The sequence below is a fragment of the Mauremys reevesii genome, linkage group 1 (genome assembly GCF_016161935.1).
Source record: "Mauremys reevesii isolate NIE-2019 linkage group 1, ASM1616193v1, whole genome shotgun sequence".
Classification (NCBI taxonomy): Eukaryota; Metazoa; Chordata; order Testudines; family Geoemydidae; genus Mauremys; species Mauremys reevesii.
This window is the reverse complement of record NC_052623.1, coordinates 252,598,316-252,618,642: the sequence shown is the minus strand read 5'-3', so window position 1 is coordinate 252,618,642 and position 20,327 is coordinate 252,598,316.

Genomic DNA, 20,327 nt, shown 5'->3' with positions numbered 1-20,327 from the left:
CAGGAGAGCTACACAGCTGTGCAGCTCTCACTCCATTAATGGGAGGGTCCCAAAGAACAGAAGCTAACATGTCCCATTCTATTGTCAATGAACTTCATCAGGCAGATACCGACTAAACAATCTGTCTGTGAAACAATTGTCCCTGAGGTTGCAGGAATGGTCTCCCTTGAAGGCTACTGTGGGCCCAATTCTCCTCTCAATAGTAACATCAGTGTTAAGCCAGAGTTACTCTGCTGAAAATCCATTGAATTATCCTGGTGCAAGTGAGACTAGAAGCAGATTCAAGTACGACACCCTTTCAAATTGCCCCAGAATAGAGCCTCATCCGAAGTCACAATGGCAGTTCATGGCCCAGATCCTTTAGCAATGCCAGGAAGACTCACTGAAGTCAAGTGGACTGCTCATAAGTGAGAATTACCCAGCGAGTAAGGGCTGCCGGTTTGTTTGTGGGCTGGACTCTGATCTCAGTTGCACTGGTGTAAATCCAGAGCAATTCGACTGTGGTCAACAGAGCGACTGGTGTAACTGAGATCAGCGTCTGGTCTAGTGTCTGCACTATCTGTATAAATATGCACGCCCACATACCTGTGCAGTGTATGACTGCATCTCCCTCAAAGGGTCTAGTGACAACACAAATGATCAGGTTAACAGAAATGCCCCTCCCCACATGCCCCCAGGCCAGAAATACAGCCTGAGAATAGGAACAGGCTGGGTATATCCTATTGTTGCTTAGCACAGATCATAGTGGTAGCACTTCCTGTCTCTCAATAGACCTCATTTCCACTTTCTTTTTTTTTGTTGTCTTTCTTTTCCGTTAACCATCTACCTTTTAATTTTCATTCAGCTTGCAGGATTTAGATACAGACTGTTACTCCCATTCAAATCAGCAAATCATTCCAACCAATGTGAGTCATTCAGGACAATAGTGAGGCTAAATTTGTATGCAGCTCTTTGAAAATATTGGTGCTAAAGTTCCACAGTGAGATTATTTCAAGCAACACTGTAATATAGCGTTATAGCCTGACAGTGTCACACACGGCTATGGCTGCAAACACACTTCAGTCATTCAGCTCTGACATGTTCCTACACAAACAGTCCTGACCTTTTAAAACTCTAGCTCTGCAGGTGCGAAAGCCAATGAGTAACACTGAGCTCCTGTTAAAAAAAAGTAATAATAATTTTAAAAAAACCACACACTTTTGGACTGTAGCTATGACAGTGACTGGGCATTCTATAAGTGGATGGATAGATAGATAGATCCATATTGATATACAATTCACACTTTTCTACCCTCTGGTGCTATGTTGGTCTTTATTTCTCCATATCTTTCACCTCTTCATCTCCAATCTTCAGCTGACAAAGCTTCAAACTCAGTGGCCAAAGACATTCTGACAACCCAAGACCCACCCAGCACCAGAGACAGGAATAACTCTCATCCCTTTGGGAAATCATTAGTGCCCAGAGGGCTTCCCATCCACACTTCTGTGCATCCACAGTACAGAAGTTTCTATGTGCCACTTGGCTGGGTGGGCTCTTAACATAATTATTTCATGGATAACACAAGCATTCACCTGCCACTTGTTGTGAAAAATGTAACAGGATTTAAAATATTCCATTCCCCATAGTTCCAGTCCTTTGCTTTCTCAATAGCTCTCTTGGATAAGTAGCATCAGTCCAGCAGGCCTCAGCGACTTTAAGGTCAGAAGGGACCATTGTGATCATCTAGTCTGACCTCCTGCACTCTGCAGGCCACAGAACCTCACCCACCCATTCCTGCAATGGACCCACAACCTCTGGCTGAGTTACTGAAGTCATGGACGATGAGTGCAGAATGGTGGGCACTGGATAGATCATAGCTGCCAAAATCTGGTGATTAAATTACACCCAGCTGCATAAGGCACTTCCTGATTGTTCAGGGGCATCCAGCACCAATTAATTAATTCTGCATGCACCTCCAGCCCCATATCAGTTAATTTTGCATCCCCCATCCCCATATCTACCCTTTGTTCCCGAGCACACCTCTGCCCCTCCTGCACCTGGGGGGCTCTTCATCATCACCCCGGTTCCAAGCCCAGGCTGGAGCTCCACCAGGGACTTCTTGGTCTCTCACTCCCCAGACCTGTGAGTACAGGGATAAAGAGGAGGAGAGGGAGGATGGTCCACTGGTTAGGAAGACCTGGGTTCAATTCCTGCTCTACCAGACTTCCTGTGTGACCTCAGGCAAGTTACTTAGCTTCGCTGGCCCAGAGCCTCAAAGGTACGTAGGCTCCTAGCTTCTATTGATTTCAGGCACCTAAATCCCTTTGAGGGTCTGGGACCCCGTGCCTGAGTTCCTCTTCTGTAAAATGGGGATGTATGGGCAGATCCAGGAAAAGGTTTGTGTTACTGCACCTCCATCTCCTGCCAGTGGGACGAGGTATTCTTTGGGACAATCGTTCACTCTTGTGTCTATCAAGTCTGCTCCGATGTTGGACTCTCAGGCCGTCAAGCCCTTGTGACTGCACAGGAATGGCTCAAATGGCGACCGATCGCTATGGCTGACCATTCGGCTAAGCATTGAAGAAGAAGGTGCTCAAGTACCACAGCAATGAGGCCCATAACTACTGTAGATGGGGAGGGAGGAGAAGAGAGGAGTGGACATATTATTCATAAGAGGAGAGGCGTGAGCAGGTTGGTTCCTGCCCTGAGGGGTTGGGTTCTTTCTGCTCTCTTCTCCTCCCCTCCCCTCTGGTGAAAATGGTGTCTGGTCCTCTCACCTTCCGTACTCAAAAACTTCTGCTGCTCCTGCAGGGAGCGATAGAGCTCTGATTGGCTGCCCCTTCTGAGGAGGTGGGAGGATGGGCAAGGGCAACCAATCAGAGGGAGGCTTTACCCACAGACTAATGGCCTCTCCCTGTAGACCCATAGTAGGGTCTTAAAACCTGTAAGCTCCCCCAGAGTTGGCAAGTGTGGTAGATGGTGATTTATGCTGGCTGATCTCTGCTAGGACAGTTCCAGGTTTCATTCATGAGGACAGACAAAATTGATTGGCAGCTGCAGTGCCTCTGGTGACCCTCTTTCTTTCCTCATTCCTGGAAGGAAGCATTATCACAGAGGGCAGCCAGTATGGCAGCTAGAAATTAGTGTGTTTAATAACATGTGAAATTGACATAGCATTTTTGTCCAAAGCACTCCATAAATGAAGAAAAAGTACCACTTTTTCTAACTGAGTCACAGAGGTGTTAAATGATTTGTCCTATGTCTGGGCAAAGCCTGGACTAGAACCCAGGTCCTCTGATCCCTGGACAATGCTGTGTCCATGTCTATGTATAAGGGCTTATCTTACATTGTATGAAGCGTATATACGTGTATATGGATGCACAGATTTATATAGGCAGCCTAATCTGTAGATCTACCTACCTGTAAATATTGAGAATAAACTAAGCTTGGCTGCAGGACATGAGGATGTATTTTCCTCCAAGTTTTCTGGTGATGGGAAATGTGATCTGTGTATACATGTCACACATACATCCTGGGATCTAAACAGTCTGCAGGCTGGGGATAGTAAATTGTTCTCATTACACCCTGGCATCAGCAAGGAAGATGGACACCAGCTGTGACTTTAATAGTTGTATCACTTCATTTCACAACGGATGAGTATTCATTTGGTTTTCTAGGCATTTCTTCTCTTGGGCCTGTTCCACAGCCCATTTAAGTCACTGGGTGTTTTTCCATCAGCTTTAATGAGTTGTGGATCAGGCCCCAAAGTGGGGCCTTTAGAAGAGAACCGGAATTCTTTTCAGATATTTCAAGTGCCGTGTGTGACAACTCTTTCTATAGCAGTACAGTACACCAGGCACCACACTAATACATAAGGTGCAAGAGCTGCTTTGGAGAGGAAGAGTCCAGTTGGTTGAGGAAGGCTCTCAGTGTAACATACCCAGTTCAACCACGTGATGGAACTCAGGAGCCACCCAGTGAAAACATACATTGAACTGTTTATTAAAGCAATAACGCTTCTCATCAATAGGACGAACCATAAATTCACTTCCTGGGCCAAGTCATCCTGAGAGCTACTAAGCATCTGAAATTCCCACAGCGCCAAATCCTGCAAGATGATGAGCACTGCCTACAAGCACGCACAGAGATTTCTCAAACATCATTGGCTTCAATGGGAGATATGGGTCCTTAGGCCTCCACTGTCAGACTTGTTGACATCAAGTGGGAGTAGCAATGGCTCAGCACCCCTCAGGATTTGGCTCGTAGTGAATATTCACACTGCCTGGGTGGCTCTCCCTATATCCACACCAATGGGATGTTTGTATTCTTGCACACTGCCTGGGTGCGTCTACCTATGCATGTAGCTTGGGCTGGTATGTGCTGCTCGTTGGTTTGGGAACACTGGGCCTTTTGCCTCATTCTTTTCAGCACACTGTAGGGCCCTGATGTGTTCAAATGATGTTGAAAAAATGCATTTAGCCAATGGCTGGGTTCTGAAATACGAAGAAATACAAAACAGTTTCCCTGCTACTCCTATATTCTTACCTTTGTAACTTTCTGACATGTTCCCCTTTGACGTGAAAAATGACCAAATTCGGAAGCTTCTTAAAAGTTTTTTTTTAAAGTTTGAGTAAAATCGTTTTGAATGATAGGTAAGTGGGAAAATATTTTCCCAATGTTCATTAATAATAAATGAAATAATAAAATAAAAATAATAATAGTAATTTAATATACGGCCAAAATAGCTAAAGCCTGAAACTTGAAATATAACAGGGGCATAATATAAAATGAGACCCAGCACCTGGGGGAGAGGGGAGGAGTGGAGTAACAAAAAAAATGATAAACAAGTGAAAAATGGCCTGCTGAGCATGCTCAGTGGGCATCTGCTACGATTTTTAAAGAGCCTAATAAAGTTCTGACCATTCTGTGATTTTGTGCCTCTCTTTTCTGGCCAGGCCAAAAGGCTCTGGCAGGATAGGAACTGCTGTTGGCACAGTTGGGACAGTAGATTGTAAACATGTGAGTGAAAGACACACGACAGAGTCCTCCAAAAAAATTGCCTAATATTCAGGCAAGAAGGAAAACACAAACGTGTGGAAAACAAAAAAACCCACAGATCCTGCCACTTTAGGGGCTTGCCCCGATTTTTGCTACATTCTACATTATTCTGCACATTCTAAACTCTTCATTTTAAAAAGGTGCCATTGTTTTCCTTTCTGAAGACAGAGCCATCACAATGAAAGCGGGGCTGCGGCTGCCCTGTTAACTTTGGCTTGCAGAAAACTAACTCCAGCCAAACAACAGCACTAGCCAAGATGGGAATTTGTTCCCAGCCTTGGTCCAATACTCACACTTGGTTGGGAACATCACAGCCTAGTTAGGACCAGTCCAGTGCCAACATGATCAAATCCAAGGAATTTGTATCTTATAAACAAACAACTAAAAACGCACCCTAGGAAACAAAATACAAAGCAGAGTGTTAACATGATGTTAAAAATAACGAGTAGAAAGAGCCAAGAAGTGCAAGGTTCTCTCCCCGGTGGTGATCTGGCTAAGCTGTACCTATGGGACTGGATCCTCAGTTAATAGAGTCAATACAGCTGGGCCAATTCACATTGGCTGAGGATCTGGTCACTCAATGCAGAATTTGCTGTTCTTGTTTTTCAGTTTCACTGACCTCAATAGAACAACAACAAATTTACACCAGCTGAGGACCTGGTCAGTAGCTTGTCAATTGCGTACAATAAAAGATCTCCAATGTGCAACGTTGAGTGAAGATACCTTTTGGTGCCTTAACCTTTTGCAGGTCCTGAATCATTAATACAGTGCATTGCAACAGGAGGGATTTTTTACATTTAATGGGCTTCAGTCTCCTCTTACTTACATGGTTTTACACCAGTGTAACTTCATAGACTCCAGTGGAGTTGCTGCTGGTTTACACCTGTGTCAGGAAGAGGAGAATCAAACTTAATAAATATACTGGACTTGTCTCCTTTCATGTATATTTGTTTGACATTGTTGTCACTCCACTGAGTTCCATTGAGCCAGCTAATTTATCCCATTGTAGACAAGAACAGAACTATGTTCATGGTGTCAGCGAACTTCGAGGGCCAGATCCTCGGGTAGTGTAAACCAGCTTAGCGCTGACTTTAATGGAACTATGTCAGATTTACAAGAGCTGAGAATCTGGCCCATTGGGTCCTGCATTTGGCAATGTACTTTTCATCTCAAACATTGCTGCTGCTGCTGCTGCTTCAGCCCCTTTTTTTGGTTTTGCCCTACTAAGGGCCATGTGATTCTGAAAAAAATGATATTCCCTTCCGTAAGGAGACAAGCCTGGATCTGAAACTCACTCACCTGACTCTGCGCACACAAACCCATCCTCTGGCAAGCACCGTGAAAAGAACAGCTCACCCAGCAGCTTGAGACATGTGGCCAGGAAGGAAACGTGCAAGCAAAAACAAGGCAGGGCCAAGAGCCCTTAATAAATAGATTGTTCAGAGAGAAAACCCAGGCCATCTGTCAGCTTGCCCGAGTAACAAGTGCTGGCACAATAATTAGCAGAGGGAAATATAGAAGAGATGCCAGTTAAAATTAGCAGTTTTTACTTTTCATACCGGTTTGTTATGTACACGGTGAAAAATTCTGAACACAAGAGGATACAATTCTCTCTCCCTGTGAATGCTGAAGTGGCATTACTTCCTTTTCAAAAAGCACTTGACACAGTCATGTCTTGTCATATCATTCATTGCTCCGAGACCTCCATCCCCTGCTATAGCCAGGCCCAGTGGTAAAGCTTAAAATGTGCTAGGTTGCGCAGGGCTGCAGACCTGGCCAATCAAAGACAGCAGAGGTGGGTCTGGACAAGTCAGTTGCTGATGAGAGGATAGCATATATGAGAAAAATAAGAGTTATAACCAATATTCAGATTTTAAAAACAAAGCTGCTTTCGAGCTCTGCACAGAAAACCTCAGTGCTGATGTTCTCACAGGACAGCAATGACTTTCTAGCAGCGACAGAGATGTTGTAATAGCTACAACAGTATTCTGTCACTGGTGTCCTAGCAGTGACTTTCTGGCAGTGATGGAGACAGTGTAGCAATGACAGAGGCGATGTAACAGTAACGTTCTGGCGGTGATGGAGGTGTTGCAGCGATGGAGGCGGTGTGGCAGCGACATACCAGCAGTGACCCAGGCAGTGTAGCAATGATGGAGGCAGTGTAGCAGTAACATTCTGGCAGTGATGGAGGCGGTGTGGCAGCGACGGAGGCGGTGTAGCAGTAACGTTCTGGCAGTGATGGAGGCGGTGTGGCAGCGACGGAGGCGGTGTAGCAGTAATGTTCTGGCAGTGATGGAGGTGGTGTGACAGCGACAGAGGCGGTGTGGCAGTGATGGAGGCAGTGTAGCAGTAACGTTCTGGCAGTGATGGAGGTGGTGTGGCAGCGACGGAGGCAGTGTGGCAGTAATGTTCTGGCAGTGATGGAGGTGGTGTGGCAGCGACGGAGGCAGTGTAGCAGAAATGTTCAGGCAGTGATGGAGGCGGTGTGGCAGCGACGGAAGCAGTGTGGCAGTAACATTCTGGCAGTGATGGAGGTGGTGTGGCAGCGATGGAGGCGGTGTGGCAGTAACGTTCTGGCAGCAATGGAGGCAGTGTGGCAGTAAAGTTCTGGCAGTGATGGAGGTGGTGTGGCAGCGACGGAGGTGGTGTGGCAGTAATGTTCTGGCAGTGATGGAGGCAGTGTGGCAGTGATGGAGGCAGTGTGGCAGCGACGGAGGCGGTGTGGCAGCGACAGAGGCAGTGTAGCAGTAATGTTCTGGCAGTGATGGAGGCGGTGTGGCAGCGACGGAGGCGGTGTAGCAGTAACATTCAGGCAGTGAAGGAGGTGGTGTGGCAGCGATGGAGGCGGTGTAGCAGTAACGTTCAGGCAGTGATGGAGGCGGTGTGGCAGCGACGGAGGCGGTGTAGCAGTAATGTTCTGGCAGTGATGGAGGTGGTGTGACAGCGACAGAGGCGGTGTGGCAGTGATGGAGGCAGTGTAGCAGTAACGTTCTGGCAGTGATGGAGGTGGTGTGGCAGCGACGGAGGCAGTGTGGCAGTAATGTTCTGGCAGTGATGGAGGTGGTGTGGCAGCGACGGAGGCAGTGTAGCAGAAATGTTCAGGCAGTGATGGAGGCGGTGTGGCAGCGACGGAGGCGGTGTAGCGGTAACGTTCTGGCAGTGATGGAGGTGGTGTGACAGCGACAGAGGCGGTGTGGCAGTGATGTTCCAGCTGTGGTAGGGTAGCAATGACATTCCATCAGCAACATTCTAGCAATAATGAAGATGTTTGAGGCAAGCAGCAATTGTCTCAACTCACAATAGTCTATTTTTGCCTAACCTTTCTGTAAGGTCCCTCCCTCGTCCTTCCGAACCAGGACTTTGGAACAAATAAAAAAGAAATGATGCGCCTGAGGGAATCCATCACAAGTTTCACACTGAGCCCAGGTACATACTCAGGCAGCACAGATATGATGAAAGAAAAAGCGCTTAGTTAGGTACCTCAACATCAAGTCTCAGTGCCTTGATTTAAGGGCTCTCAGTAACATAGGAGATAACACAGTCCAAACCCTACAATGATGTCTCAGACTACTGAAGTTCCATTGTGGGTAATGGTAGACCCCAGTAGAACATCAGTGATACCACACTAGAAGTACTGGCTGTGGGATTGACATTCCTGTCTAGCCTGTCAGCTTCAGTAAGGCCCTTAACATTACCCGAAAGTTTGTTTTTGTGTCTTTTGTTTCCTTGTTTCATTTTTCAATGGGTAGCATCACTGTGAAAAGAGGGGAAGAGAATGAATGTGTCTCACCTCTCAAGAGGCCTAAGGACCCATTCAGTCCAAACTATGCTCATAATGCACTAAAATAGAGAGGTACTTGGGGTTTTATTCTTAATGAACTATCCCCACATAATCAATCAGAGTCAATATATCAGCTGGTTGGGTGTGAGCTGTGGTGGCTACCCACATACAGCTCTTAGGGGTGTGCCACATACCACACACCTGTCTGTTAGGGTGTGAATTGCAAATAGCCCCCTCCCCAGGTGAATCCCAGGTACCCAAGTGTTGGGGTGTGAGCTGTGAACCCTACATATCGCAGGTAAGGTATGCTGCAAAGAGCACATATGCAGCTCTGAGGGTGCAAGTCATGAAGGGCACATGCACAGTGGTTAGGGGCTGAGCAAAACTCATCTCCAGTGCTGTTTGGCTGTGAACATCGCATGTACAGGTGGGGGGCACAGCCATGTATGACACCATCAGCAGTGTCATAGCAGCCCCATTACAACAGTGACAATGATGTTCTCGCAGTGAAAGCAGCTTCTTAGGAGCAGCAGCCTGTGACTGATGCTGCTGCTCCTAAGAAGCTGCTTTCACTGCGAGAACATCATTGTCACTGTTGTAATGGGGCTGCTATGACACTGCTGATGGTGTCTACGGGGGTATCACTGCACTGGCTGGGCTGGGCAAAGCAGGAATGTTATCATTTGAGCAGCTTCACTGCTGTGGGAATTTCACAGATGGAACATCCCTGCTTCGCTGCCTCCCTCACTGCCAGTCTGCCACTGCCAGGCCAGTTTTGCTAATCCACCGCCATCCCTGAAATGATGGAACGTTGTTGTAGCTGTTAAACATCTTTGGCACTGCTAGAAAGGCCCGGTGTGCCAGGGAGCACTGAGCTTTTCTAGGCAGAGCTCAAAAGCAGCTTTGTTTTAAAATACAAATCTCAGATTATCAACCCTAATCTCCTCGCTGAGGTGCAGGCAGGGCACAGATATGGTGACAGACATGGCTTCTCTCTGTGTGATTGTCTGTCACACGCACACATAAATACATTTCTAAAACAAACCAAGCTATTTCCCCTACAGGCTGGGAAGGAAGCAACCCCGAGCAGCTGTTACTGCTGTTTCTGTTGCTGAATCTTGGGAGGTGCTCAAATACTCAGGTGATGGGGGCCATAGAAACACTTCAATAGACAGAGAGAGGATTCTGTCTCAACCCCGCACTACAGGCAGAGATTAATCCCTGAGTACAGGCCAGGGACATACATGGAGACCTTGCCTCCTATTCCATAAGGTGAAGAGGATTTCATAGGCTGAAATTAGAGAGACAGAGCCGGTTACATCGTCTTGTGCTCACCCCACACATCCCTTTCCCAGCCTCTCCTGAGGGAGGATTAGTCCTCACATGTGCTTGTCAGGGCCGGCTCCAGACCCCAGCGCGCCAAGCGCGCGCTTGGGGCAGCGTCCCGTGGGAGGGCGGCAGGCGGCTCCAGCGGACTTCCCGCAGACATGCCTGCGGAGGGGCCGCTGGTCCCGCGGCTTCGGTGGAGCATCCGCAGGCATGCCTGCGGGAGGTCGACCGGAGCCGCGAGACCAGTGGACCCTCTGCAGTCATGTCTGTGGGAAGTCCACCAGCGCCGCGGGACCGGCGACCGGCAGAGCGCCCCCCATGGCGTGCCGCCCTGCTTGGGGCGGCGGAAATCCTAGAGCCGCCCCGGTGCTTGTAAAGTGTCCAATTCAGTTTTAAATAAGTAATAGGGCTTCAACCACTTCCCTTGGGAAACTGCTCCCCAGCCTAACAGCACTCTCTGTCAGCAAACGTCTCCTTTCCCACATCCAGCCCATTGATTCTTGCCAGAGCATTTGCACCAACCTACAGAATTCCGATCTCGCATACGGTAAAACCCTCTGCACTGATTTGCAGATTGTTATTGTGCCTAATCTGAATTGTTGCTAAGTCAAGCTCTGCACACCTCGATTCCTGGGTCCAGCTAAGATGCACTTAATCCCAGCTCCATGTGGGGGATGCCAAAGATAGTTTTTATAGCCTCATCGATTTTAAGGCCAGAAAGCACCATCATGATCTTCTAGTCTGACCTCCTGCATAATGCAGGCCACAGAACCTCACCCACCCACTCCTGAAATAGACCCCTAACCTCTGGTTGAGTTACCGGCATCCTCAAATCATGGTAAAGACTTCATGTTACAGAGAATCTACCATTTACACTAGTTTAAACCTGCAAGTGACCCGTGCCCCATGCTGCAGAGAAAGGTGAACCCCCGCCCCACAGTCTCTGCCAATCTGACCCAGAAGAAAATTCCTTCCCAACCCCAAATATGGAGATCAGTCAGACCCTGAGCATGTGGGCAAGACCCACCAGGCAGACAGCTGGGAAAGAATTCTCTGTAGTAACTCAGAGCCCTCCCCATCTAGTGTGCCATTACAGGCCGTTGGAGATATTTGCTTCTAGCAGTCACAGAGCAACTTAGACACCTTTTCACTTCCTCAGTGCTGGAGTGTAACTGATGGTAGCAATGGGGAGATATTTTTGCAAATCTTCTCTCTGTCTTCCCTTTCCAAGGCCTAGGATCAAACAGGTTCTGTCCACCACAGGCCTTTTCCCATGTGAGGTGGTTGTGCTAATGGCTACATTACAACCATCAGCTCTTCTGGGGACTTTGACCCCTCTGATCTCAGGCCAGGCAGGGCTGGGCCTTTACCTGTAGCCACCCAGTTCAGGCAGGGGCCAGTTAAACGGAATGATTTGAAGCTGGAAATCTCTCTCACTTCTCCTGCCAGCATCCTCTGTTGCTAACACTGAATGCGAGGCAGAAACAGCGATTTGCATGGCCATGCAATGTGACTGCCTGATAAACTCTCACAGGCATCTCCCGCCGTCAGGAGCCACTCTGCTCCTGGCCCCCCATCACGCCCCTTGCTTCCTCTCGCATTCACTGAGATGTTGCTGCTGAAATAAATATTCATGGAGTGGAAACCAGAGATGAAAAATCCAGGGCGATACTGCTGCTGCTGCTGCTGCTGACACCCCTCGGCCAAGCTATGGAGAAGGAGATGCCATTCGTGCACTGGCACACTGGGGGTGGAGACAGGGTGCACGACAACAGCGCTCTGTGTGCGTAAGCATATGTATCTGCAGGGCTTTTCTTCTCCTTGCGCTGGCGTTGGAACGGGCTTTAGTTCAGCCTCTGTGAGATCTCCAGCTCCTTCGAGCTGCAAATGCGTCCGAGTTATTTTTAAAGGCACGTCAGCTTCTGCGTGTGCAGCAAGAGGGAGGCACAAATGAAAGCGGCAGCAGCAGTTTGGAAGGACTCTGCTGGCACGGAGCCCAGGTTGTGCTAAATGCTGACTGTGAAGTGCAGGAGAGAGCTCTGGAGGAGAAAGCACACTCCCTCCCGGGCTGGTCTTCTGAGTCCAGGAACCTGAGTAAGGACAGAGAACAAAGTGGCCTGGAGAGGAGGAATTGCTGCTGTGGCCCTAGACAGAGGGCTGGGGCGCGGGACAGGCCAGGACAGTTACTGCCCAGCCTGTCCTGCCAATGCCCCTCACTAAAGCTAGGCAACATATTTCGACCAAAACTTTTTTCTGCTAAAAATGCAGACTTGACAACACAAACATTTTGCGACTTTGTGTCGATTTCGCTTGGTCTTTTCAGTTAAAAAATAATAACAATAATAATCACAATGAAACATTTTGAATTTTTTATTCAAAATGACATTGGTTAGAAATCACCTTTAATTTTATTTTCAAAAGTAAAATCATTTTAAAAAAGCACAAAAGCAAAACAAAGTGTCTCATTTCAGGCAGAACAAAATGTTCAGCTCAAACCAAACTTAATTTGTGTTTCGCTTTGCCAAGAATTTGGAACAGTTTTGTTTCCAATTAGATGTCCGGGGAAAGCTCATTCAGACCCTGCTTCCATGAGGAGTCATGATATGTAGTGAGATTGTCAAGACCCATTTATGTTAATGTCACAGCTGTCAGGTAGCTACACAGCATGTACTAAACTCAACTGGGGACCCTCCAGCCATGGGCAGTTCTTGGCTGGCAGGATACCATGGATGATGGATGGATGGGTGGGTGCTTAGCAGAACTCTTGGCTTCCTTCTTCAGTTCTGGTTCCACCTTGACTTTTGTGACTAGGTTCAGCTCTTCTGCTACAGGCCATCAGCTGCTTACTATGAACGGGTCATCATGGCAGATATGGTCATGTGCTTATCTACACAGATCCGTGCACCAGGGAAATCTAGTCTCTGGCCTTTGTAAATCACTGGGCAGGACCCATCTGTCTGGGATGTTTTTATAAATCCTTTTTGGCTCAAGTCAGTTTCCCCTCAAGCAAGGTTACTTAATATGTAACTCGTCTGCCAGGTGGTTAATGGCAGCAAAAAGGGCCAGGTTCAAAATATCTAGGGTCATTCTTGCTAAATAATTAAACTAGCTCAAGTCCCCACCCAGAAGCCTGGGAAAATTAAACACATCCTCCCTGGGTGCCCTTAGCAGGTCAAACTTCCCCACTCACAAGCCCTCCAAGATTGTGCACAAACAAGGGAATCTTTATTAGGGAAAGGGAACACAATCAAACTTGAGGAAAACGCAGCAACATAATAGATATGCAAATAAAGAGTAAAACACACACCCTGCCACCACCTTCAAAGTAACTTTGGCAGTAGTCCACCTAATTCCCTTCCCGTCCACCAGTGAGAATGTTCCACATTCAATGTTTCTTGACTGCACCAACCCACCCACTCACAAAACACTACTCACCATTTAGGTCAGCAAGCAGCAGTACTCCAAGTACCTCTTTGCAGATCTATCACCCATCTAAAGTGAGATACTTGCTTAGTCCTGCTTGGAGGTACTACCCCCAAACCCAGCTTAGTGGTTCAGCTGTATTAAAGTGCTAGGAAGGTGAAGCCTCACCAAAATCTTTACAGCTCTTCTGCACCATTTCTCACATTAGCCTGGAGGATGAACCAAGAGCACATGGGTTCCTTAAGTAGAATTTTGCTACCTGAGACACCAGCTCTTTGACACAGAGTAAGAACCCTTTTGATCATTGAACCTGTCTGGGAGCCCAATATCCCCCAGGAATCCAAGTTCATGTACAGTTATGGTAACTCCCCAAGTGTCACCAGAGGATTGTGGGAAGGTAGCATATGCAAATGATGCTCTCTATGGCAGCACTTTTTCCTTTTCATCAACAGGGGGAGTAGAGAGTTCTTTCCCCTTGGGAGCTTCTGGCCATAGCTCCCCTTCAGTGAATTACCACAATAACAATTCCAGCCTCTCTTAGGAAAACATCTTAAGTCTCCCATCTCAACCAGAACTGCTCTTTTGGACTCGCAGACAGAGGTGGGACATATGTTCTCTTCAGGGTCCGGATCATCCCCCACACCTACACAGAACCTGGGGAAGCAGAGGTGTGCAAGCCACACAAATGTGCCTCCAAAACCCAGCAATCGGAACACTCAGACATTACAGTATCATCCCCCCAGGCACCGAGGCACATGCTTTGCCTCCCACTGCTGCCGGGCACTGGTGGTAGTGGCAGGCTTTGGATTTAGGGGGAGGGGCATATCACTGTCTCGAGGGTGCTGCACCATCCCCATAATGCAGGTGTGTCAGTCAAGTGCAGTCTAAGTCAGCTTGGGAGCAGGGTTCAATTGCCACCTCATTCTGCATTCCTGCAGCACCTACACGCAGAGTCTGACATCAGATCTCTGGCTCAGTGCCAGCATAACCAAAAGGGCTGGTCTGACTCAATTCACCATGTTCTTTGTACTACTTGCCCACAGCATTGTGTGAGTATGGGGGTGAGCAGCCCAATCAGATTGTGCCTCCTCAACACAAGGCTGAGATGGAGGTGCTGCAGAGCCACCCTGGCCCAATGGAGGAGTACGGTGCTTCCTATACCTCCTGGGGAGGACAGCCATCATTGCACACCCCTTGGGAAGGAGCAGTGCATGCTCCTGTGCATGGCTAGCCAGCAAAAGAAGGTAGGCCATGGCCCTCCCCCTTTGGAATTGATTTGTGCCCTTGGCAACACTAGCAAGGAGCAATCTCTGTATAACTGAGCATGTAGTGTGCCTCTGAATCAGTCAAGTTGCTCTTCCATTGCACATCATTCAGAGAGAAAGGAGTCACTTGGGAGCATCACTACTGATTCTGCCCACTGCTTATTTGACCCATGGTGATGTGCAGTTACCGGTTGCCATATGCAATGTCAGTAAGTATTAGCACAGATCAGACACACAGCTCCACGTGGATATAATTTCAAAATCTGTCTGGAGGGCAGGACACCCATGGCAAGTAGGCTGGATCTGGCCTCCAGCCCCAGCATTTGCTACCACAGAACTAGGACTAAGATTAACACTACTACCAGCTGAGCGAAATAACAGCAGCACCCACAGTACCAACACCATAATGAAGACAGGCAGGCCAGGATGCTATGGTACAAACACAGGCCACAACAGACAGGCCTCCTTCACAGTGCAGAGAGCCACCCTCCTTAACTGCCAGTATGACATGCTGGTGACTGGTGCTGTTGGGCCTTAAGGCCTGGTCTCAAAATAGCAGCCATTTAAATCTGATTGGAACTGGAGAGTGGGGGAAAGGCAAGAAGGGAATCTGGCTGATGTGATTTTTGAGGTCCAATAGTTTGTTAATTACCAAGGCTATGTGAAATTGGAATACCAGCTTTCCAATGCATTCATTACTTTATGTTCCTATTGGTTCATGAGGGATCATAATTTCAAATCACCCTTGGCTCCCAGGGACAGACAAAAATATAGGCCATTTACCAGACAAACCAGGATGCATTCAGCACCCAGACAAGTGGAGCCAGTCCACTTCTGATCAGAATTCATCTTTTAAGCCTCTGATGGCTGCAAGATCGACACACAAGTGCACTAGCACCAGGAATAATTCTCCTTGCCTCTCAGTGCTATAAGGTCCACTTAGAGCCCCAATTCCCAGATTCACATCCCCAGCCTCTGAGTGCTAGAGGTGTCACATACCAGTAAGATAACAACAGAGTTCACACTCCTGCCGCTCCGTAGTGTAGGATCCAGTGCCAAGGAGTAAGGAATGAATTCTGCAGTGCTGTGGATGTTGTTCAGACTCACATCATCTCAGAGATGGCTCCTCAAACTGTTTCGCTCATGGAGGCCTGGAGGAACCATATACAGTAATTCTCTCTCTCTCGGTACATATATCATTTGACCGAATACCTTGTACATTGATATGAAATACCTCTGGCATACACAAGATGCATGGCTATGATTTCACAACACACACATGATGCACGGTGAGACCTTTCCAAACACATCTTTTAATACAGATTTCAAGTACTACAGACTACATCACAATCCTGTAATAGTCTAGCCGAAGCCTACAGCGCCTAGGTTCATGCCAATTAGTTTTTGTACCTTGTAAATGTTACATACATTTTATACAATCAGTGCCATCTGTTGGAATGAATAGATGAGACCAGACTTGTGGGAGACCTTTCCACTCCTTGGGGGCTATGCCCATTTCTTGGAGAAAGCTGTACTTGTGCAGCTGTCTGCTCATCCCCGACTCTGCATGCTGCTGCTGAGAGCCAGGCTGCAATGGAATTTTCTTTATTTTTGTTGCAGTCCTCAGGAAAATGAGGATTTCAGAGAAGACTCCACTGGGAGTTGAGGTGCTCTCTGCAACTCTCAGAAGTGCTCAGTACCCTTTCAGAATTGGACCCTCCGCTTGGATGAGCCACTAATTAACAGAGAGTATGGGAAGAAAGGAGACAAGGGGGGTGGGGTGGGAGGCGAGGAAGTGGAATGATCACAACTGCAACTAACCTCCACAGATGCCTATTGCACCGGCACCAGAAGCTTGAAAGCAAAAGCAAATGATCAGAAAGTGCCAAGACCAAGACAAGAGTTGCACATGAATGTATTTCCGGGACATGGCGGGAAGTGGAAGTGAAAGAACATGAGAGGAGAATGAGATAGAGAAATCAAGAGAAGAAAGAGAAAGAGAGTGTTCAGATTTTGCAGTGATGAGGCCACAAAAGGGGGAGGAAGGAGAAAGAGAGAGAAGAGAATATGAGGAAAAGGAAGAGGAAGAGAAGGCAAGAGTAAAAGAGAAGAGAAGGAAGAAACAGGGAGGAAAGAAGGGAAGTGAACAAGTGATTAATTCTCACTCAATATATTTTATTAAGTGCCTGTATGCAGAAACTCACTGGCTGGTCCAGTGCTGCTGCATTTGAAATGATGTTATGTGCATTCCACGTGCAATACTGCAAACCAGAGAAGTGTCACAACATGGTTGTATTACCAGAACTAGCCAAATAGAAGTGGAGATATACACATTTCCTGAGTTCTCAGGGACTTTTGTCCTTTTGAATTCCTCCCCCACCTGAGACTCCAGAGAGTCAACATTTGTAATTACAAAAATTACAAAAGCAATTCTCATGACAAATGCTGAAATTCACTCCTGTTGAAGAGGGCCAAGAAGTAAGCCCTTTGTCCAAGATTTTCAGGAATCATTAATGATGTCGGGTGCCTCCATTTGTGACTTGACGCACCTTAAAGTAGCCTGATTTCCAGAGCTTGGGTGCTCAGCACTTCCTGAAAAATAAGGTCTTAAGTTGGCCACCCAAGAATTGAGGTTCTCAAAATCACTAGAAACTCTTGAAAATCTTGGCCTATATTTTCAGGACTTAAGTGGGTCTTAAGTGATGCACAGGTCCAAGTGCCGTGACTCTGCACAGATGTCATTTTCACACAAGCATAAGCAAGTTTTAGATTCATGGGACTAAAAAAAAATACAAAAAAACCCAAAACAAAACAAAAAAACCACCTTGCAAACTGTGTCATAAAGGTAGGACAAGATGGAAGCCCTGACAAAGGAAGGAAGTGTATGTGGGGTGATCCCTGGACCAAGTGTTGGGGTTACTGACTAAAAATATTGCAGGACATAAGAGCTACTCTTCCATCAGACCTTGGCATGATTATCCAACAAGTTCTTGGAATGTATTGGAGACAATGTTTTATTTCAGAAGGTGGAGAAAGTTACTAGGGGAGAGGCTGTTCTAGATTTGATTTTGACAAATAAGGAGGAACAAGTTGAGAATTTGAAAGTGGAAGGCAGCCTGGGTGAAAGTGATCATGAAATGGTAGAGTTCATGATTCTAAGGAATGGTAGGAGGGAAAACAGCACAAAAGAAGATAATGGATTTCAAGAAGGCAGACTTCAGGAAACTCACAGAGTTGGTAAGTAAGATCCCATGGGAAGCAAGCCTAAGGGGAAAATAGTTAAGAGAGTTGGCAATTTTTCAAGGAGATATTAAGGGCACAAAAGCAAACTATGCCATTGTGCAGGAAAGATAGGAAGTATGGCAAGAGACCACCCTGGTTTAACCAGGAGATCTTCAATGATCAGAAACACAAAAAGTGTCCCACAAAAAGTGGAAACTAGGTCAAATTACAAAGGATGAATATAAACAAACAACACAAGCATTCAGGGATAAAATTAGAAAAGAAAAGGCACAAAATGAGATTAAACTAGCTAGAGACATAAAGGGTAACAAGAAAGCATTCTACAAATACATTAGAAGCAAGAGGAAGACCAAGGACAAGGTAGGCGCGTTACTCAATGTTGGGGGGAAAAAAATAACAGAAAACATGGAAATGGCAGAAATGTAAAATGACACTTTTGTTTCAGTTTTCACCAAAAAGTTTAGTAGTGATTGGACGTCTAATGTGCCAGTGAAAATGAGGTAGGATTTGAGGTTAAAATAGGGAAAGAAAAAGTTAAAAATTACTTAGACAAGCTAGATGTCTTCAAGTCACCAGGGCCTGATGTAATATATCCTAGAATACTCAAGGAGCTAACTGAGGAGATATCTGAGCCATTAGCCATTATCTTCAAAAAGTCATGGAAGATGGAAGAGATTCCAGAGGACTGGAAAAAGGCAAATATAGTGCCAGTCTATAAAAAGGGGAATAAGGACAACCCAGTGAATTACAGACCAGTTAGCTTAACTTCAGTACCCAGAAAGATAATGCAGCAAATAATTAAGCAATCAATTTGCAAACACCTAGAAGATAATAAGGTGATAAGTAACAATCGGTATGGATTTGTCAAGAACAAATCATATCAAACCAACCTAATAGCTTTCTTTTACAGGGTAACAAGCTTTGTGGATGGGTGGAAACAGTAGATGTGCTATATCTTGACTTTAGTAAGGCTTTTGATACTGTCTCGCTTGACCTTCTCATATACAAACTAGGGAAATGCAACCTGGATGGAGCTACTATAAGGTGGGTGCATAACTGGTTGGAAAACTGTTCCCAGAGAGTAGTTATCAGCAGTTCACAGTCATGTGGAAGGGCATATAGAGTGGGGTTGGTTCCATTCAATATCTTCATCAGTGATTTAGATAATGGCATAGAGAGTACACTTGTGAAGTTTGTGGACAATACCAAGTTGGGGGCAGGGGTTGCAAGTGCTTTGGAGAATAGGATTCAAATTGAAAATGATTTGGACAAACTGGAGAAACGGAGTGAAGTAAATAGGATGAAATTCAATAAGGCCAAATGCAAACTCAACTTAGGAAGGAACAATCAGTTGCACACATACAAAATGGGAAATGACTGCCTAGGAAGGAGTACTGCAGAAAGGGATCTGGGAGTTACAGTGGATCACAAGCTAAATATGACTGAACCGTGTAACACTGTTGCAAAAAAAGCAAAAGTGTTGTAAGAAAGACATGAGAAGTAATTCTTCTGCTCTACTCTGCACTGATACAGCCTCAACTGGAGTATTGTGTCCAGTTCTGGATGTCACATTTCTGGAAAGATGTGGACAAATTGGAGAAAGTCCAGAGGAGAGATTAAATGGTCTAGAAAAATGATTAAAGGTCTAGAAAACATGACCCATGAGGAAAGATTGGTTTGTTTAGTCTGGAGAAGAGACGACTGAGGGGACATGATAACAGTTTTCAAGTAAATAAAATTTTGTGACAAGGAGGAGGCAGAAAAATCATTCTTGTTAACCTCTGGGTATGGGAGAAGTAGTAATGGTCTTAAATTGCAGCAAGGGCGGTTTAGGCTGGACATTAGAAAAAAATTCCTAACTGTTAGGGTAGTTAAACATTGGAATAATTTGCCTAGGGAGGCTGTGGAATCTTCGTCATTGGAGATTTTTAAGAGCAGGTTAGAGAAACACCTGTCAGGGATGGTCTAGATCAGGATCGGCAATGTTTGGCACGCGGCCCGCCAGGATCAGCCCCCTGTCAGTCTGGGCTGGTTTGTTTACCTGCCGCGTCCGCAGGTTCGGGCGATCGCAGCTCCCACTGGCTGTGGTTCACCGCTGCAGGCCAATGGGGGTTGTGGGAAGCCGCGGCCAGCACATCCCTCGGCACTCGCCACTTCCCATAACCCATTGGTCTGGAGTGGTGAGCCGCGGCCAGTGGGAGCCGTGCTCAGACGTACCTGCAGATGCGGCAAGTAAACAAACTGGCCTG